Consider the following 17,635-nt stretch of genomic DNA (forward strand, 5'->3'; position numbering starts at 1 on the left):
AGCTGTCCTGCCGGCGGGCTCAGGCTCCGCGATCCCGCGCAAAAGGAGGCCGTGGGGATGGCGTCCGTGGGCTCCCACGTTACCTCAGCTTTGCGTGCGGGCACCGAGCTTAAGAGTTCTTCCATCGAGACTGGAAACCGCTCACCGAAAGCGAAACCCTCCCCCGCGAATGAATGCCTTCGGGGGGTGGGCAAGCTACGTCTACGCCTTGAATGACTTGGGACAACTTATTCTAGGGGAAGCAAGGCTGTCCTTAAAAATAAACAAAATAAAAAGGACAGTCCTACTGACGCGGGATCTGGAGTTGCCGAGTATCATGTTTCCAGCGTACAAAGAAAACACAAAGCATGTGGTTTAGGGTTGTCTTGTAAGTTCGGGAGACCCACCAGAAAGAATAAGCAAACAAAAACTTCGTCCCGTCCCATCCCTGTCACCTAATGGGGAAGGAAAGCAAATTTCTCACACGTAAAGCACTGCCAGGGAAATCAGATGCAGCAGCAGGCATCATACACCGCTTAGGAGACAAGACACAGATTTATATGGTATTTTACATGCTCCTCGGATTCTTCACAAGCATTAGGTACAAAGAAAGTGAAAGGCACAGACAAGTTGAGATGGATGAATGATGGCAGTAATGTATATATTTTGTCTGTCTGCCATGACTCAGTCTGACATGGGATTTTGTTGCCTGCAGCAGGACTGCACCTGGAACGCTGCAGTCAGATCTGAATATCAGCAGCAGAAATTCGTTGGCGCCTTTAAGCCCATTCCGAACAGTCAAAGCAACAGCCAAAACACTGCTAATACAGAATTACAGAAGGAAATGGAAAAGGACCTGCACCTTTTGAAACATGGTGTCAGTTTCTAAGTTCTTTTCTGCATGCCACATCCAAGCAAACAAACTCGGTTCCACTACAGAGATGCAAAGGGAAGACCCCAACAAAGGAAAACCCCATATCTAAATGCAGTTTCCCTCCCTTTTCCTCCTTAACTCTCACCTTTTCTGTAGCGACTTAGTTATATCAAATATAAACATATTATAATTATTATAATAATAATAGTAATTAAATATATTTATTATACAAAGATATATTTTTAAAGACTTCTGATTAGCAGTGCATTGGCCTACCTGCGTAAATTAAACCTTCAATTTATGGCTTTTCTCGTATCATTCAATATAAACTAAAAATGGAAGTGAACTGTTCTCTGAGCACTGTAAAAGGTTCACTTCATTGTTTCCCTAAAAGCCAGGGCACAGCTGGATTCAGCTGGAACTGGAATGGGTAAACAGATGTGAGGTAAAGAGACGGGCTTTTAGTCTCATTTTGCAGATCTGAAGCGGCACTGATAGTTGAGATCAACATCCGTATTTCTAGATATTCCAACTAAAATACACCTGGTTTATATACTAGATCAGAAGAGCTCACTATACTAATAATGCCTTCTGTTTACATTTTTTCCCTTTCCTTTTTCCAGCTATATCTTCTCTGTTAAATTTTAAACAGAAAAAATGCATTCAATTTCACGTTTCCTGTTTGAACTAGATCTTCTTTTATAGAAAAGCTCCTATACACCCCTCCAATAGATAAAAGTGGCTTTACCAGTATGCAAATACACTTCAATTTTAACCATGTTTTATACCTCCTGAACAGCACCAGGTAGCCTTGAAATCACAGGAAAAGTTTCCTGTGTAATTAAGATGTGCATTTAAATCCATAAAGTTTTTGTAACCTCTCTACCCAATTAAAATTCCCTTTTCTAAGTTTTTCTAATTAGGCCAGCATTGTTTGGGGGGTGAGGGTCGGAATCCATTACTATAATTGAGTGAGTACTTTCACAAACCATGATTATGAGAGTTTTATTCATACAACACTCCCAGGTATCCAAGACCTTAGCCTAAACAAGAATCATTCCCTGCTCTGGTTCAATGCCTCTCCCACTAATAACGAGGGACTTTCTGCCCTGTTGACCCCCTGCTCCTGTTTCTTCATTAGAGGATGACAGAGTTCACTGAGACTGTCTGACAAAAGCCTTTCAATGTGACACAGAGAGGAGAATAAAGCATAGCCTAGGAGGTTAAAATATGTCCTCCTTGACTTTTATCAACAGCAGAGTAGGCCCTGCCTGAGGGACAAAAGCACATCAAAGTACTAAATCAAATAAGCCTTGAAAGCGGAAAAGAGTAGAGCAGCATCTGCTCAAGGAAGCTGTAAAGAGGGTTCCGTGACACTGCAAGAGAACAAAGGTGAGAGTGTCTCAGGAAGAAGTCATCCCCAAGCTCCCAATTCAGAGAAAAAACAACAGAGCTTCCAATCCCCACCAACGCAGAAAGTCTTTACCAATTATTAACAGGAAGGATGTTACCACTTTTTCAATGAAGACTTGCGACCCCATCTGTGCAGCTCACTTGCGTGCAGGGGTCACAGCCTCTGCTACCTAAGTAGGGAAGAATGGTGAGTATTACATCGTCCACTCCTGCTTTACGCTTGTACCCGTCTGCGTGTTATATACCCCGACTTGTCTTGTGCTTGAAGTTTTTTGGAACCCTTGAACAGTCTCTCCAATGGCTCTACAGTGCTACCAGAAAAAGGCATCTAGACATTTCCATAGGACAGATTACAACCAGTAACAAAGTTCCTGCACTCAAGGGCACACAGTCCTACACTGCCAGTATCCCATGCATGGCCACCCGGTCACTTCAAAACTTCAGGGGCTCACCAACCACTTCATAGTTGTTTATACATGACAGAGTCTTTAAAGAGCAACAATTGCCGAGAACCGTATTTTCAGCTACCGTTGTTAAAGTTCCCATTGCAATTGTTTTGTAGTCCCAGTCCTTTTTGTTCAGATTCCTTGGCACACACTATGGTAAAGAATGCATATACTGCAGCAATGATTGGAAATCTGCAACAGCTCCTCTTCCCAAACTTTTGGGGATCTACAAGCGTGCCCACATTAAGAGCTTCTCCAAGCACAGGTCATTATCTGGCATTTTTCAGCTGGCTGGACAATAGTTAAGTTCACTCCACAGCAAACTCAGTGTTGAAGCACTAGTGTCGACACTTGACATCTGCAGACTTGTCAGAAACCAAGCAGTAGCTATAAAACATTCTCCAATGCCAAAGAAAACTTGTCCCTTAATTACCTCCTTAATTAGAGCGTCCACAGTCCCCTTTCCCACTCCTCCTCAGGAACTTGACATGGGAGCTTTGTTCTAGACAGCAAGGGGTCCCAAGAACATGTGCCAGGCAGACCTCCCACATTTCTAATTAAGATCCTCACTCTACTTTCACTTAATAAGACTTTGTCAACTTTCCAAAGCAACAAGGACTTTTGTTGATTTAAGAGAGAAAGTGGAGCTCTGACATACTGACAGCTCAGCTCTTTCAGATTAATTTTATATGAAGCTAATGCCAGGAATAGATTTGCTACTAATTAGTGTGAAAGGTGATCAGGAAAAGACATATTCCCCAATTCATACAAAAGCCTCTTTGAATACAAAGCCTCTCAAAAAAAAATTTTTTTTTAAACTTCCCTGCATATGTAGCTTCCACAATATAACCATCATTATACCTTAAAATACATACACACACAGAGAAGGTAACTTTGTCCACGCTTACCTCACAGGGCTCATCTTTCTCAGCTAGTTCACTTTATTAACCTCACTGAGAATACAACAGCAGTATCAGAGCAAAACCTCTTTCTACTTGCACTCTTGGTGTGAAACCTCATGCTTAACGCGTGAGAATAATACGGCAAATTTAAACTTAGGCAACTCCCTGGAGAAAAATTACATCTCTACTTGTTGTTCCTTCATTGTTTCCCCAGCTTTACTGAGCATCTGTGGATGAGAATTACCATGTGCTTTGCATATATGACATCATACACCATTCTAGTTCCCATTAGCAGAGAATGGTCTACTAAAAATGACTGAAAAGGAACAGAGTAAGATGAAAAACTGGAGACCCTATAAACTGGTGCTCTTGCTACAGGTAACAGGTCGATGCACAGATAACCAAAGCTCCGGCAGAGGAATGACATAAGTGAAAAGCTTTCCTTAGCCTTGACACGGCTGTAAATGAGGTCCGGGATAAAAGTCCAGAAAGCAGCTTCTTCTAGCACCTATTAGGCATTCAGTTCAACTCAGAATCTTAGCACATACTTTAACTACATCATTGAGGTTGACCAAAATCACTTGGATTTAAGCATACTTCCTGAAAGTTAAGGAGGTGCTTAAGTGATGAAAGGGCCAACAACAAAACCAAGAGCATTCCACGGCTGATGATGTTGTGTGTTTGGACATCTACAGTAGGTAAGGAAGGAAATGACAGATACATTGATAACTGCCCCTCTGGCTAACCTTCCTCCCATTCTCCATTTAAAAAGGAAAACTCATGCTAGGCAGAATTTGTCCAACTGAGTCACTTCTGCTCCCTGATGTCATCAGCTGTACAGTGCCACCAGAGAAAGTCTTCTAAACATTGGCATAGGACAGATTAAAAACAGTAACAAAGTTCCTCCTCTCTCTTAAGTATAGTATGATCAGGGTGATAATTCTTTAGAAACTACATCCCTTCTCATTTTTGTCCCAATCTCTGGCAGACATTTCACCAATAAAATTATAAATGCACTTTGTTTTCCAGATCAGTTTCTCTTATGATTTTCTTAGTGCTTGTATCTGAAATGTCACATACCTTCAAATGCACATTGATGAATGAAGGAGTTTCATTATGTTCCTCAGGCCATTACATTCTCTTTGTGGGTATATTTTTGAAATCAGAGAAGATATAAGCACAGGAGCATCCACAGCTATTCATTGCCTCTACACTTAAAATAGCAGCATAGTTTAAGGGAAATGGGTGGAAGAGCTTGCAAATGACCTAGCCTGTGTTGTTATGAGAGTGAATCCCATCTAGTAAATCACAGCCTCTCTGCAGCAAAATCCTTTTGCATTTTCAATGGAAAGAGGTGTCCCACATCTTCTGGCTGCAGTACGCCATCAATATTTATAATAGCCTCTGTATGTATGTCTATAATTGCCCATTAGCAATTCAGCAGAAATAGTTTTTCTATGATGAGTAACCCTGCAACAATGAAGTAAAGCATAAAGGCTAGGATTGTGAACAATCTGCTCATGATAACACACTTTTAATTATCAGCCATCAGAGAATCTGGTTAGTTTACCATCACCTAGACTCTTCAAATCAAAACTGAATGCCTCTGTAAGAAACCTGTTGCAGTTCAAGCACAGGCTGTCAGACTGAACTATCCGACACAGTCTTCCAGTCTCCTGTACAAGCAGGAAACAATCTGTGCAAATTAAAATGGACATTAGGACAGAAATGTCAAAGAAACTTTTAACTCTTTAAGCAGTTCTAATCCCCCCCCCCCCCATATCAACAGTAGCTAGAGAGAAAAACTCCCTTTTTCCCATTCCTGTTTTCCCTGCCAGCTTTTGTCTCAGATATTTCCACCATTAGCTTTTCAGGACAAAGCATCTGTCTGTTCTGAGCTCTCCATACAACACTTTGCCCTGCGGAGCATTCTGAATAGCTGTCACTGCAAAACAAAGAGGAAACAAGTCGGCAATAAACATTTTTTAATTCATACACTGTCTTCATGTACAGACACACAAAAATGCTTAACCCTTCAGCTTCCTGCCAACTCATTCTTACCCCTTTCTCACACCATTCCTCCAAATAATTGGTCTGTGCAAGACCTTTTTTTTTAATTTGAGCATTAAACTAGTCTTTTTATGAATTAAAACCTGTGGTTTAAGAAAGACAGGGAAGATTATGCTTTAAGGACTCCACCGCTATGTAGAATGACTGGGCAGCACAGATAGGTTCGTGGGTCTAACCCTTAACGAGAAGGAATAAAAGGTTGCCTACAACTAATGGTACCAATATTGCTTGTTACTGAGTATTATTTTAATCTTTCTAAAAGATAAAACTTAAATCCATTTGGGAGATTAAGATGAAATTCTCATCTACTCATGATGGAGCTGTACAGTGGGGGCTGGAGGGCATTTAAGTGAAAACTAGTGGCTAACTCAAAAGGAAGCTTCTGTCATGCTCTGAAAACAGTAGCGGTCCCTAAATGCCAGGCTGACAGGAGAGAGATATTTCTGCACAGCTCACAGTTAGAATTCTGCTTTTCTACTTACATTTACTTTGGGATATTTTCATTTTACCTACATTCTCAACAGATTTTTGTTTTGCTTCCCTTCTCTTCCCTGCCCTGGGTTTTCCCAAGTCAGGATGAGAACCTCATTCTGTTGAACCTCTCAATTCCACAGTGATCAGGGATCAATGGAATAAGCTTGCTTGACCTGTACAGGTTTTAGCTTAATGTGTCTACATCTATGCAGTTCTCAAATGGCTTATTAGCACCTTTTCTCACTTCACCTTTTTTGAAATGAAGGCTATAATACACTGTTCATTTCTTCTTGTGGAATGAGTACTTCTTTCCCTTCGCAGAGTATCCAGGGATATCCTCATTGTCAGGGTGGGTATTCTTTGTCATTCACTTTATACCAATAATGAGCTCAAACAGTTACAAACACTACATGGTACGTTACTGTACAGTTTGGTGAGCTGGCAATACTGTACATATATGTCTTGGCTACTCTGCATAATAATACCTATGGAACAAACCTATGAGTAATGCAGTGCTTCAATGAAGATCCCTCATCCTGCCTCTCTGTGAACTACTAGAGCTGTAATTTTGGTATTATTTAAACAAGTCTCTACAGCACAAGATCAAACGCTCTAACTGAATTTCCTTCTTTCGGCAGGGAAAGGAGGATTTACCACTATTTCATAATGACAACTGAGCACACAGCTGCTGTCCCTGAAATTGCTTTGAACCAGGTGTCACAACCTTGCTGCCCTTCCTCCACCCTTCGCCCCCTTTTTCCTACGACTGTTCCCCCATTTTACATCCAGCTGTGCTCCAAAGAGGACACGAAGACTCAAGAAAAGAATGACTCTGCTAATGTGGGACCATTATTATGAATAGGCCTTAAAACCCTTCTCCGGGATAAGTGTATTTCACTTCTTTTAATCTTTTTAAGTGGCAGTTCAGGATACAGTGCTGAACTGTGCATTTTGGAGACATGCTTTCAACTGAAATTAACACTCTGGACATTAAATAATATATTTCATGAGACCAAAATCATACAGCAGTTGTCCTTGCTTTATGCACGTTAACAAAACTCACATCTTCCTTATGCGTATAGCCTGCTTCAGGTAGGAGGCCTAAATTGTTTTGAGAACAGGTAATGTTTGCATTACTGAGTGACATGTTCTTGCCTCAGCACAGCTTAGACTGACAGGAGAAGGAGGAAATTTTATCCCATTTCTATCTAAAGGGAAAAGTATGAACTAGTTTCAGACCACCAGAAAGCAGAAACTCCTGTGCTCAAACAATCCCATATGAGCAATCTAGACTATGGTCGTAGACTAGCCATTCAACAACCAGCTCTTTTGCCATGAATGTCCATGGCAAAACATGCATTGGTACTAGCTTAAACTAATGTTAAAAACAAACCACCGTTAACATTCTTCCTGTAACAAGTTTTTAACACAACACTATTAGAAGATTCTGCCTCTTTCTGTGATTTCCCAAAGGAATCTGCAGGCAGGATCATGCAAAGACAGCTCTCTGCTCCACCCACTGAGTAACTTTCATTCACTCTGAGTCACTTGCAAGTTGGAAGGGTTAAATGAACAGGAAGACACCTGCTTCTAACCCACAGTATATATATATGACTTCTGGTTTTCTCACTGGAGGCAAATACTTTAGTGGGTGGAGCTGTGAATAAAGCCTGTGATGGCATCTCTTAGGCCCAAGTATTCCACATTCTGGACTGTTTTAAACTCAATGGGTGGCACCTATTAATTCTTAATTAAGCCTGGAAATTCTTGTCTGGCAACAAATGAAAAAAGCAAGCTTACTTTGATGTACAGACTAGAGGCAAGAGATGAAGTTCTGTAGTTTATATGTGTGCTTTGGGTGTATTTATGTATAAAAGAAGATCTTCAGAGCCAATGTGCTGTAGTTATACCAGCATAAAACACTACCGCTGATCCAAGCCTAGAGAAATCAACAGAAATTATTTCAGAGGATTTTGGCTCAGATCTTGCAATGTTAAAATACTAAGACTCTTAAACTGTCTACACTGCAAACTCCCAACGCATCGTACAGATAACGTGTTCTACCTTTAAATGAGCAAACTTGAATAATGGAGGCAGCCTAGCCATGACAGTATGGAGCTCAGCATTGGGTGGTGTTATTCCTCTCCGAGCTAATCATCTTCTAATACTACAGAAAGTTCTGTATATTGTCAAAAACAATCTCTCTGCCACTTTACTGTAGATTGTCCAGACCTCTTAGAAAATGCTGAGCTTCAAAGAGTTTCAAAGCAATTATCAAATTATTCCATTAAAATAATAATAGTCCCTGAAAGCACGCAAGAATGCAGACACGTTTCTCTTCTGCGGTATTCACATAAGTGTAGTTGTTGCTCTGAAAGATTATCAGAAGAATTGTTCTTTCTAAATGAAAAAGGGGAAAAATGAGATAGGACTCACCATCCTCATGCCCTTCTCTATTTCTCCGTCGATGTCTGTCTCGCCGGTGGCTAATAACTGACTCTGTTCCTGTTTCATTGTCCAGGCCGTCCCGGCTGCTGGCAGCATTTGGGCTGTTAGAGAACAAATAGGAAGAAACAGTGGAGTCATCTCTTTTTTTCTTTTTGATAAAAGCAGTTGTAGTCGTGAGGATGTTGGTTGAGAAGCCAGAAAACTACTATGCAGATTAGCTGCAGTCTTGCTGCAGCACCACAAGCTCCCTCAGATTGCTCTGCTCACCCCAAAACTACCTGAAGGGTGAAAAGACAGTTTCAATATCAATGCCCTAAGACACAGCGCTATTTGCACAAGTAGTATCATCATGCCATTGAAAAAGCTGCCACAAGACTGTTGTATGAAACTTCCATAGGAAAAAAAGCCTACCGGTAGGCTAAGAAAAGGGATCATTTTAGCATGCAGCAAGACGACAACTAACTACAAGACAGCTTTAGCTGCTAACACACTTGCAAAGGAAATGGGATTTCAGCACAGTTCCATCATGATAGCTTTAATACCACAAATATGCAGCATACCTGCCTAACACAAGAACAAACAGATAACACTGGTTTTTGGAAGAACAAAACTTGTTGACCCTAACACTCACCTTGGCTTCCAAAACACCCCAAGTTCCTGTGCATCTCTCAAACCCTCCCATGCTCATTCTGAAGATCACAGATCTGAGGAATATATACATGTATGAGCTCCTCTAGTAATGCCAACAGATGACATGCTCTATCAAGGGCTTATTCTCAAGCCTGTGAATTAGTTGCCTTTTCTACAATATTCCAATACATACATATATTTTTTTAAACCAAACCCAGTGTTTCAGCTCACTTCCTTAAGTGCTTGTTCACCCTGAACAGGTTTGTTTTCCTGACAATAACCCAAGGTAGATATGCGGCATGCTGACAGCCAAAGGGCAGAAGCTATAGCTCACTGTGGCCACTTTTAATACAGAGCGCTGACCTTGAAGGTTGAAGTCTTCCAAGTCACAGCAAAGCTCAAAATAATTAAGTACACGTCTGTGAAATGTACAAATAGACCCCAGGTCCTTTCCCCATGTTCTCAACTGTTTGAAAGCTACACTGATATGCCAGCACAATATTAATCTAGTAAGCCCCAGTGAAGGACCGTTATGAGCAAGTGAGCTTTGGGCAAAAAGCAGAAAGATCTTGATGATGATCTCCGTGGCCAGATTTCTTCCACTCTGCTTTTGTAAGGGCTCTGCTGAGAGTCATTTTCTCACTACTACAATTAACCAGAACAAAAGGTTTCAAAGAGGCAGTAGAGAATTTGTCCCCATGGTTTAGGGCTGCTTTCTGGGATGAATCTAAACAAACAGCAGTGACAGCTCTATACTCTTGAACTTCCAAGCATTGAGAAAGGGCCATTTCTCAGTTCATATAAACCAGGCTGGCTTTCACTTCTAATTCCAATAGACAAGTCAGCTAACAAAGAGCAGTGACTGTAATATAGAACACTGAATATGTAAGACTGCTTATTTGCAACCATCTGTTTCAAGATCTCTGCTGAGGAAAAGAAAACAGTCATATTAAAGCAGAGTTGGCTGGAGCAAAGAGGAAGATGGAGATGCTCTTTTTTCCCCTGCTGAACAGAACTAGCGTAGCTATTTAGTTTTCCCCTCAGGCTCAATCTGTTTTATGTATCTCTACTATTCTTGCATTTAATAAGCTACCTTGAAGTGCTCATGTGGAAGGAAATAAGAAAAGCCTCTTGCAGCGCTGGCAAAGGCCATAGCTCATTTTAACGGACTAAATTGTGGAAACTGATCTAAAGCTCCTGAAAATACAATAGCACGTGATCTGACGTGGGCTAATGCTCTCCTGTAAAAGACTTCCCTTAGAAAGTTACTGGTCATACTCTTCCTGTGTGTCCCATAAATACCACCCATTTAAAAAGCAGTCCCAATTCACATCTGCCCTTTGCACCTGTTATTTATGCCTGACGTCCTACTTATGCACACAGAGTGCATAATGGCCATCATTATACTTACACCAATGCATCGGAGTCATTAATTTATTTCTCCTAGAATTCCATGAGGCTGGAGTACACTGCCATGCACATTTCACACAGGGAATTAAAACTACCAACAATCTAACCAACTGGTCCCACGGACTTCTGTGGAAGGCAGACCCAGAATTGGCATATGTGTAAGCACATCTCTATAGTTTTACATTTAAGAGACTGCTGAAAAGCCTTCTGCACGCCCACACACTTTCTTTGCATTAATGAAATGTACTGACATGCCCACCACACAAATTAGGAAATCGAGGTTGTTATTCAAGAAAACATTTGACTACGCATTTTAAGCCCTAATGAAGCTACCAAAATCCAAGTATGTATTTAAGTGTTGTCACAAGTACGTTTGTATTTCTTGTTTCAGTCTAGTACGACTGAAAAGGGAAAGAGGGTGACAGTTTCCTAAAGGCACCCTGTGAGGCTCTCGGACATCTCAGCACCACCATCTAGTGACTACTGCTGATACTTTCCACTACTAAATCTCCTCCTAGGCTAAACCCGCCTACAAAAGGTGGTTTACACCCTAACAAAGGGTGCAAAAGGAAGCTCACAGCTGGCTTGTTTCCTCCCTCATTGCTGAGCCAATTAAATTCAACACAATTTTCAGTGCACATACCCAAGAGCTGTGTAAGAAAGGTAGCTCAGAGGTCACTATTCTCAACTCAGTCATGCACCTCCACCACTAAACCAGGAGCAGCCTCACCCATTCAGATGAACATGGATTTGGCAACCACTAAACAGAAGCAGTGGAGCATGAAATACAGGATGAACTTCAGAACCCTCATCAGGAAGGGAAAAAGTCAATTTTCTTTGGATCTAATCAATGACAAAGCAAAATATCAATGCTGTCAGGCAGCTAGTTGAGATTACCACTTCACCTCTGGTAAGGATCTCATTCCTTTGCATGATATTGCCTGCTGACCCGTCTGCTTCATCTATCTCTTGTATTCTTTGTTGTCCAGCAACATTTCTGTTTGTACAATTATACACCACCTAGCTCAGTTTGGGCTTCTTGCATAAATAAAGCCCCAATCAACACTGAAGAAGGAAGACAGATGACAGATCTCTGATAGTTTGAATAGCATTTAAAAAAATCTCAGGAATTTATGAACCAAGAAGGTAAGTCACACTTACAGAAGGGGAGGTAAACATGAGTATACAGTAATACTGAAGTTACAGTTGTGAAAGTTACAGGATTGCACTACTGATCTCTTAAATGGAAATACTATTCAAGGAGACAATATGCAGAAATGGCACTGAACACACTATTGCGCAGAATCACCATGCCAAAATCCCCAGAAACATCATTTTCAAAAATTGCTGGAGAATTGTAAGTGATCAGAAGAGAACTACAGTCATGGTTCAATTTCTGGAAGCTACGCTTTACAATGAAAAACTTGAGCAGCTCAACTTATTTAGTTTATCCAAGAGAAACAAATAATTTCAAAATACAGTGAACTCTTTATCACTTGGAATCTTTGAACCTAGAGTGGGTGTGTTAAAATGAAATTCTAATAGCGAAACAGAATTAAGGGCTTCATTGAGAATAACTGAGTGAAATACTCTGCCCTGTGTTACGGAAATAAGCTTAGGTCATCATTAGGCTCTTTTCTGGATTGAAAAAATAAAACACAATAGCAAAAAACACTGCAAAAATTAAGACATTCAATTGTGAAGAGAAAAACCAAAAAAGGCATTAAGAGAGAACAAGTTTTAGTCCAGAAGACCTCCCCACAAGCCAGATTCTCCACTGCAGTTTAAAGCATGAAAGCAAAAAGGGGTAGGGGAGAGAGAAAGAAGGAAGGTGATTTATCTAGGAATGAGAACACAAGCCAGAAAGCACGACCTCCCATGTTGCTACCCCAGACTCAGCATGACCTGTGTAAGTTACTTCACCCCTTTGAGGATTCCCGCATTTGCTCTGTAATATGAAGATACCACCACTTGCAGCCCTGTGCTGACTGACAGCATGAAGATACAGACAAGATTTTTAGAATACTATGGAGGACAGCAGGTGCATCAGCAGAGCATAGCTTAAATTTCATCGGTCTGAGTACCTACAGTTATTAGCAGCGAGTGGTTCCACAAACACAGACTTGTGCCTAACTCACAGTGCATTTTTTTAAATAAAGTTTGATCTTGCAGCTATTACATGTAGGAACAGGTCAGAAAGACAAAGAACTAGTTATATTTGCAGGCCATGTGACTGCACTCATACAGGCCTCTCCCAGTCAACATAAAGCAATTCACGAACGCACGAGGGCAGTAAAGCCCTTGCAAGACACACAGCATCACGCAGGGTTAAGTATTTCCCAAGATTTCTTGTCCCCTCTAGAAGGCATTTATCTGTAAAAGACTCATACACAACACGAAGAGCTCTTCCAGGCAATAGGTATCCCAGAAAGCAATGGAAACGCATGGCACCCGGCAAACAAGACCACATTTCCTTCTCCGAACATATACTAAGATCACAGCTAGAACCAGGTCCTGCTTTAAATCCTCCTTGTGTAAATTCAGAGGGCCTCCCTGAAAATGAAGGTATTCTAAGGATATACATTGGCTATGCACACGTAACAGGAAATAACAAGGATACCATTAAATCAGATGACTCCCAGTCTGGCTATATGCAGTTCATGCTACTAGCCTCTGTCTGGACATGGAGGAGGCATTATTCCTTATGTAAATTTTTGCTCTTGGTATCAGTGTTCTGCTGGCTCTGCATACTACATAATTACACATAACAGAGTAATAAAAAGTTGTCATCCATATACTACGAAAAGCATTTTGGGCTCCCTCGCTACTTAACTCTTCCACAGTGTTTTTCAAAATGAGACATACAGGATATATATTTAATTCTAACAATGATAGGGGGTTTTTATTCCCATCCCCCTTTTAATTCCTCTGTTCTAATAAGCATATTATTTTTCTAACAATAACAATAAATAGCTAGTTTGCAGCAGCAGGGAGAAATGTGGGGAAGAAACAGACAGGAATTGCATTTTTTGGTTTAAAAAAAAAAAAAAAAAAAGACAGCTTGCTCTTACTGGAATGATGGAGGCCGGGAATCTCCAATGCCGCCTGTTCTCTCAATGGGTGGTGGGAGATCTGTGTGGCTCTCGGTGCACTGGGAGCCTGTGTCAGAGTGGGAGCTTTCAGCCAGGACCAGCTGTGAAAAGAAAGAAGAGAATTACATACCCTTGTACAGGTTTCTCCACTCTGACATAAGGTGTTCAGCCACTGCTTTGCTAAATATTCTGTGAGATCTAAGGGAAACTAGAGGAAAGGAAGTGCTTAGTGTCTAGTTGCATGGATTCCTGCCAAACTTTCATAAAATCAGGTTACATTCATTCTCAACATGAAAGCATCATCAGCTAGGATATGCACAAAATTCCTGCAAGCACCACAAAATTTTTCTCATCTCAGAACAAACAAGTACACCAGGCAGGGAGTGCACTTTTTTCCTCTGACTTGTCATTACAGCATTCTCTGAGTTGCCTAAGCATGCAAGTTGTCAGCATTCCTTGCAAAATGTACGCACATTGTAAGACTGCACTCTCAGTCTGGTTTTGCCATGACAAAAATAAAAAGCAAAAGCTGAAACTTGACAGTATGACAGCCCAAACACAGTATAACTTCTTATACAATGACCTTCAAAACTCCTGAAAATTCACAATCTGGTCTGGACCAATCACCAAATCTCAGAGTTGCCACCTTTCTATTAAGAGTCTGAACTAAACCAATATCCACCGAATCTCAACAGCCATATACTTTCGGAGGAGGACCAGACTCCTGATGTTCATCATACTTGTATCTCTTGTGCCCATTTTGTCTCTTAATGTTCCCTTAAGGCAGAGCAGCAGATAGAAAAAGTCATTTCCCAATCATGCCATGAAAACCAGGATATGCAGTGTGCACTCTTCTATAAATTCATAATGACCTGAAAACTTTTATAGTACTACACTGTTGTAACTATCACCTTCCAAACTCCTCTGACACTGACATTTACATTCATAGAAGCTGAAGGTGCCTGGCAACCTGTCAACCAGGGCAGAAGGAAAGGCTGCAGAGCACCCAACACACAGCACTCCCGTGGAAATAGGTAATTGAAGATATGCTGCAACAATCTATCTTCTCATTACAAACACCAAGCATCTATATACAGCCTAGTGTGTTTGGGAATTATTACATATTCCAGTCCCATTACAAGGCAGGGTGTAAATTCTTCATATAACAACTAATGCCAGCACATATTATTTCTATTTCATATCAACATCCTCAATCATTAGTAGGGATGCGCCCTGGATAATGGATCACAGGCATGGTCATGGCACACAAAAGGCTTACTATACTCAACCTTACTTCCAATAAATTCAGGACAGAAAGACCATCTCCATTCAGTATGCCTAGTATGACATCTTTAATCAGCAGATAAACAGACAAGAGAAAGAAGAATGAGTCTCTCTTCCTACCCCCACCTTCCTGGTTTGTAGCTCATTGTAATATACTGATTGACAGAGGCTCTTCCATTTAACTAAGATCTGATTCTATCCACTTATCTACCAGGCTAGTATCTAATTTTCTGTATTAGAGAAAGGAAGAAAAAAAATCAAAACCAAAAACAACAGACAGTGATGCTTTGTGTTAAAGGATCCTTTTGTACAAACCTAGGTGAAACCGTTCTTCCACATTAATTTTTTTTTTAATCTTACTAGAGCTGGAAAAAACTCCTGGCTGAAGCGTACAGCCAGGAACCAGACAGAGAGGGTCCCTTCTCTACCAATGATTCAGTAAAACTTTTATAAGAAAATCAGCATTTGTGCCTCAGTTTCCTAACCCAGAAAGGCAGGAGACTACTGATTTTGCACAACTGAGATTAAAATAATTAACATGCCTAAATGCAACTTAAATCTTAAAGTAGAACCACCATATACTGAGTAAAGCACCACTATAGAAAAACAAACAGACTGATCCAAGATTCCCTTTAATTTATCTCTGCAAACAGAATGTGGTCATTCCCAATTAGCAGTTCCAGTTTTAATTCAACTTAACCTGCTAGATTAAGTGGTTACTTTTTATTAAAAAGCATAGCGGTGGATAAAGAGATTCCAGTCCTCTAGTATTCAAACCAGGAAAGCAGATGACCAACATGAGAGGTTTTGCCCAGAATGAAAATGGAATTCCACCAACTGAAAGACTTGGTTAGTATTTTAAATGACCGTACAAAAATTAGTCTCCCATTAAGCTGGGCATCCTGTACAGACAAACCCCACCAAGGACTGCCTGCACTTCAGACAGACCAGATCAAGAAAGAGACAGGGAGGCAGCAATGCCGATATCCCTGTCCTGAGAACAAATCGAGGCAAAATGAAGCAACTTGCTCAGCCTCACACAGGAGGTCTATAGCTGTCCTGAAAGCAAATTCAGACTTTGCACATTCTAATCTAGTTCCATACTTTCCTTACTGTATTTTGAATGTTTTTGCAGGAATGGGGAGAAAAAAACCCTGCCCAATCAGAAAGGAAGCTAAAAACGGTTCATGTATTTCAACAGTCCACTGATCACACAACACTTTCTGGCCGCTACCAACAGAAGTTAGACTTGAACCAGTAACCTAGAGGTGAAAAGGTTTATATCCTATTACCAATCCCCTGAGCCATCTAATCACTTTGCTGAGTCTCTTTAAACAATATGATTATTGGTCTTTAATTAAATAAATGCTCAAATAATGATATAGATTATTACCTTTCACTTAGAGGCAACAAGGTCTCAGCTTCCCTCTATTTTTAGCTGTGGAAGAACTAGCCCTATGTAAGAGATTCCAACTATAATTGGTTAATTTATCAAGGACTAATTCTAATATAATCATCAGGAAGCTGCTAGCTGTTAAAGAAGGGGATGGAGAAGGAGAGGGAACAGGATAGGAGGGGACTGGCATTCAGGATGCAGTATGTTACTCCTAAGAGCATATACCATAAATATGAGAAGGCAAACACACACAGACTGTCAAAAAGGAACTGCCTGAAGACAAAACAGTTCTCCAGCGCCACATGGAGTCAGTTGCATTATTCAAACTCTTATCACCAAAGCAAGAGCAACAGAGGAAACACTGAAGGGAAAAATAACACGAGCTTTCCTAATAACTTGATAATTAAGGTTTCTTTTTTTCAGGTGGGGAAGCTAATGGGAGATGTTTAGAAAGCATGTTGGCATTATGGAGATGCAAGAATGCCTCTGAGCCTGGCTCATCCCCAGAGGAATCTCTCCGCAAGTACTTTCACTAACAAAATCAAACCAAGGGATAAAAAGAACAAAAAAAGAAAAAAAAAAAAAAAGAAACTGGGTGTAGGCAAGATCTATACATCCCCTCACCCTTCTCACTCTAAATTGTATCAAGCTATGCAGACAAGCACCTGGCTCAAGTTATTTGAAAGCAGCAAAACATATTCCTTCTTTAAGCCTTTCTGCTTATGGCAGCACCCGTCTCAAAGATGAGCTTGACGCAAAAAGAGAGATGAGCCAACAAGACAAATCCTTTCCATATTTCAGGATATTTGTTCTTTAGTACTTCCCTGCTCCTGGAGGAAGAAGTCTTGGCACTGCAGAACCCATTACGAAGGCAAGCCCACCGTACTGATCAAGGTTGCAGATCGTCTTGGGAGTGCTGCTGAGCAGAAGCAAAATCCACTGCAGCAAAGCAACTCCTTTGTGAATACTGCCCCTGGGCTGTGATTTCCTGAAGGATAAAGCACTGGGTACCCGCTTCTTATTGACCTTCAGCGGGATTAGAGTCACAAACAGCCTCAGACTATGCCATTACCATTATAAAGAGAAGAAGGCTGCAGAAATTACCCATACTAATGTTTCAGCTGCATTCAGGAAATATACCACTTGAAACTTGAATCAGTTCACTACCAGATATAGTGAACTTGAGATACATTCAAACTCAAGAAACTATATTAGCA

The 17,635-nt window shown here is 40.8% G+C and overlaps 1 protein-coding gene across 1 annotated transcript in view; it reads right to left on the reverse strand.

Annotated features, from left to right (window-relative positions):
* DVL1 (dishevelled segment polarity protein 1) overlaps positions 1–17,635 on the reverse strand; it is a 62,441-nt gene that overhangs the window by 32,885 nt on the left and 11,921 nt on the right. The window contains exons 2-3 of the mRNA XM_010577408.1: positions 13,718–13,839; positions 8,595–8,707 (exon numbers count right to left, since the gene is read on the reverse strand). The gene's annotated coding sequence lies outside the window, so the exon portion shown is untranslated. The remainder of the gene's footprint in view (positions 1–8,594; positions 8,708–13,717; positions 13,840–17,635) is intronic.

Source organism: Haliaeetus leucocephalus, unplaced genomic scaffold, assembly GCF_000737465.1.
Source record: "Haliaeetus leucocephalus isolate CR32 unplaced genomic scaffold, Haliaeetus_leucocephalus-4.0 Scaffold556, whole genome shotgun sequence".
NCBI classification, from domain to species: domain Eukaryota; kingdom Metazoa; phylum Chordata; class Aves; order Accipitriformes; family Accipitridae; genus Haliaeetus; species Haliaeetus leucocephalus.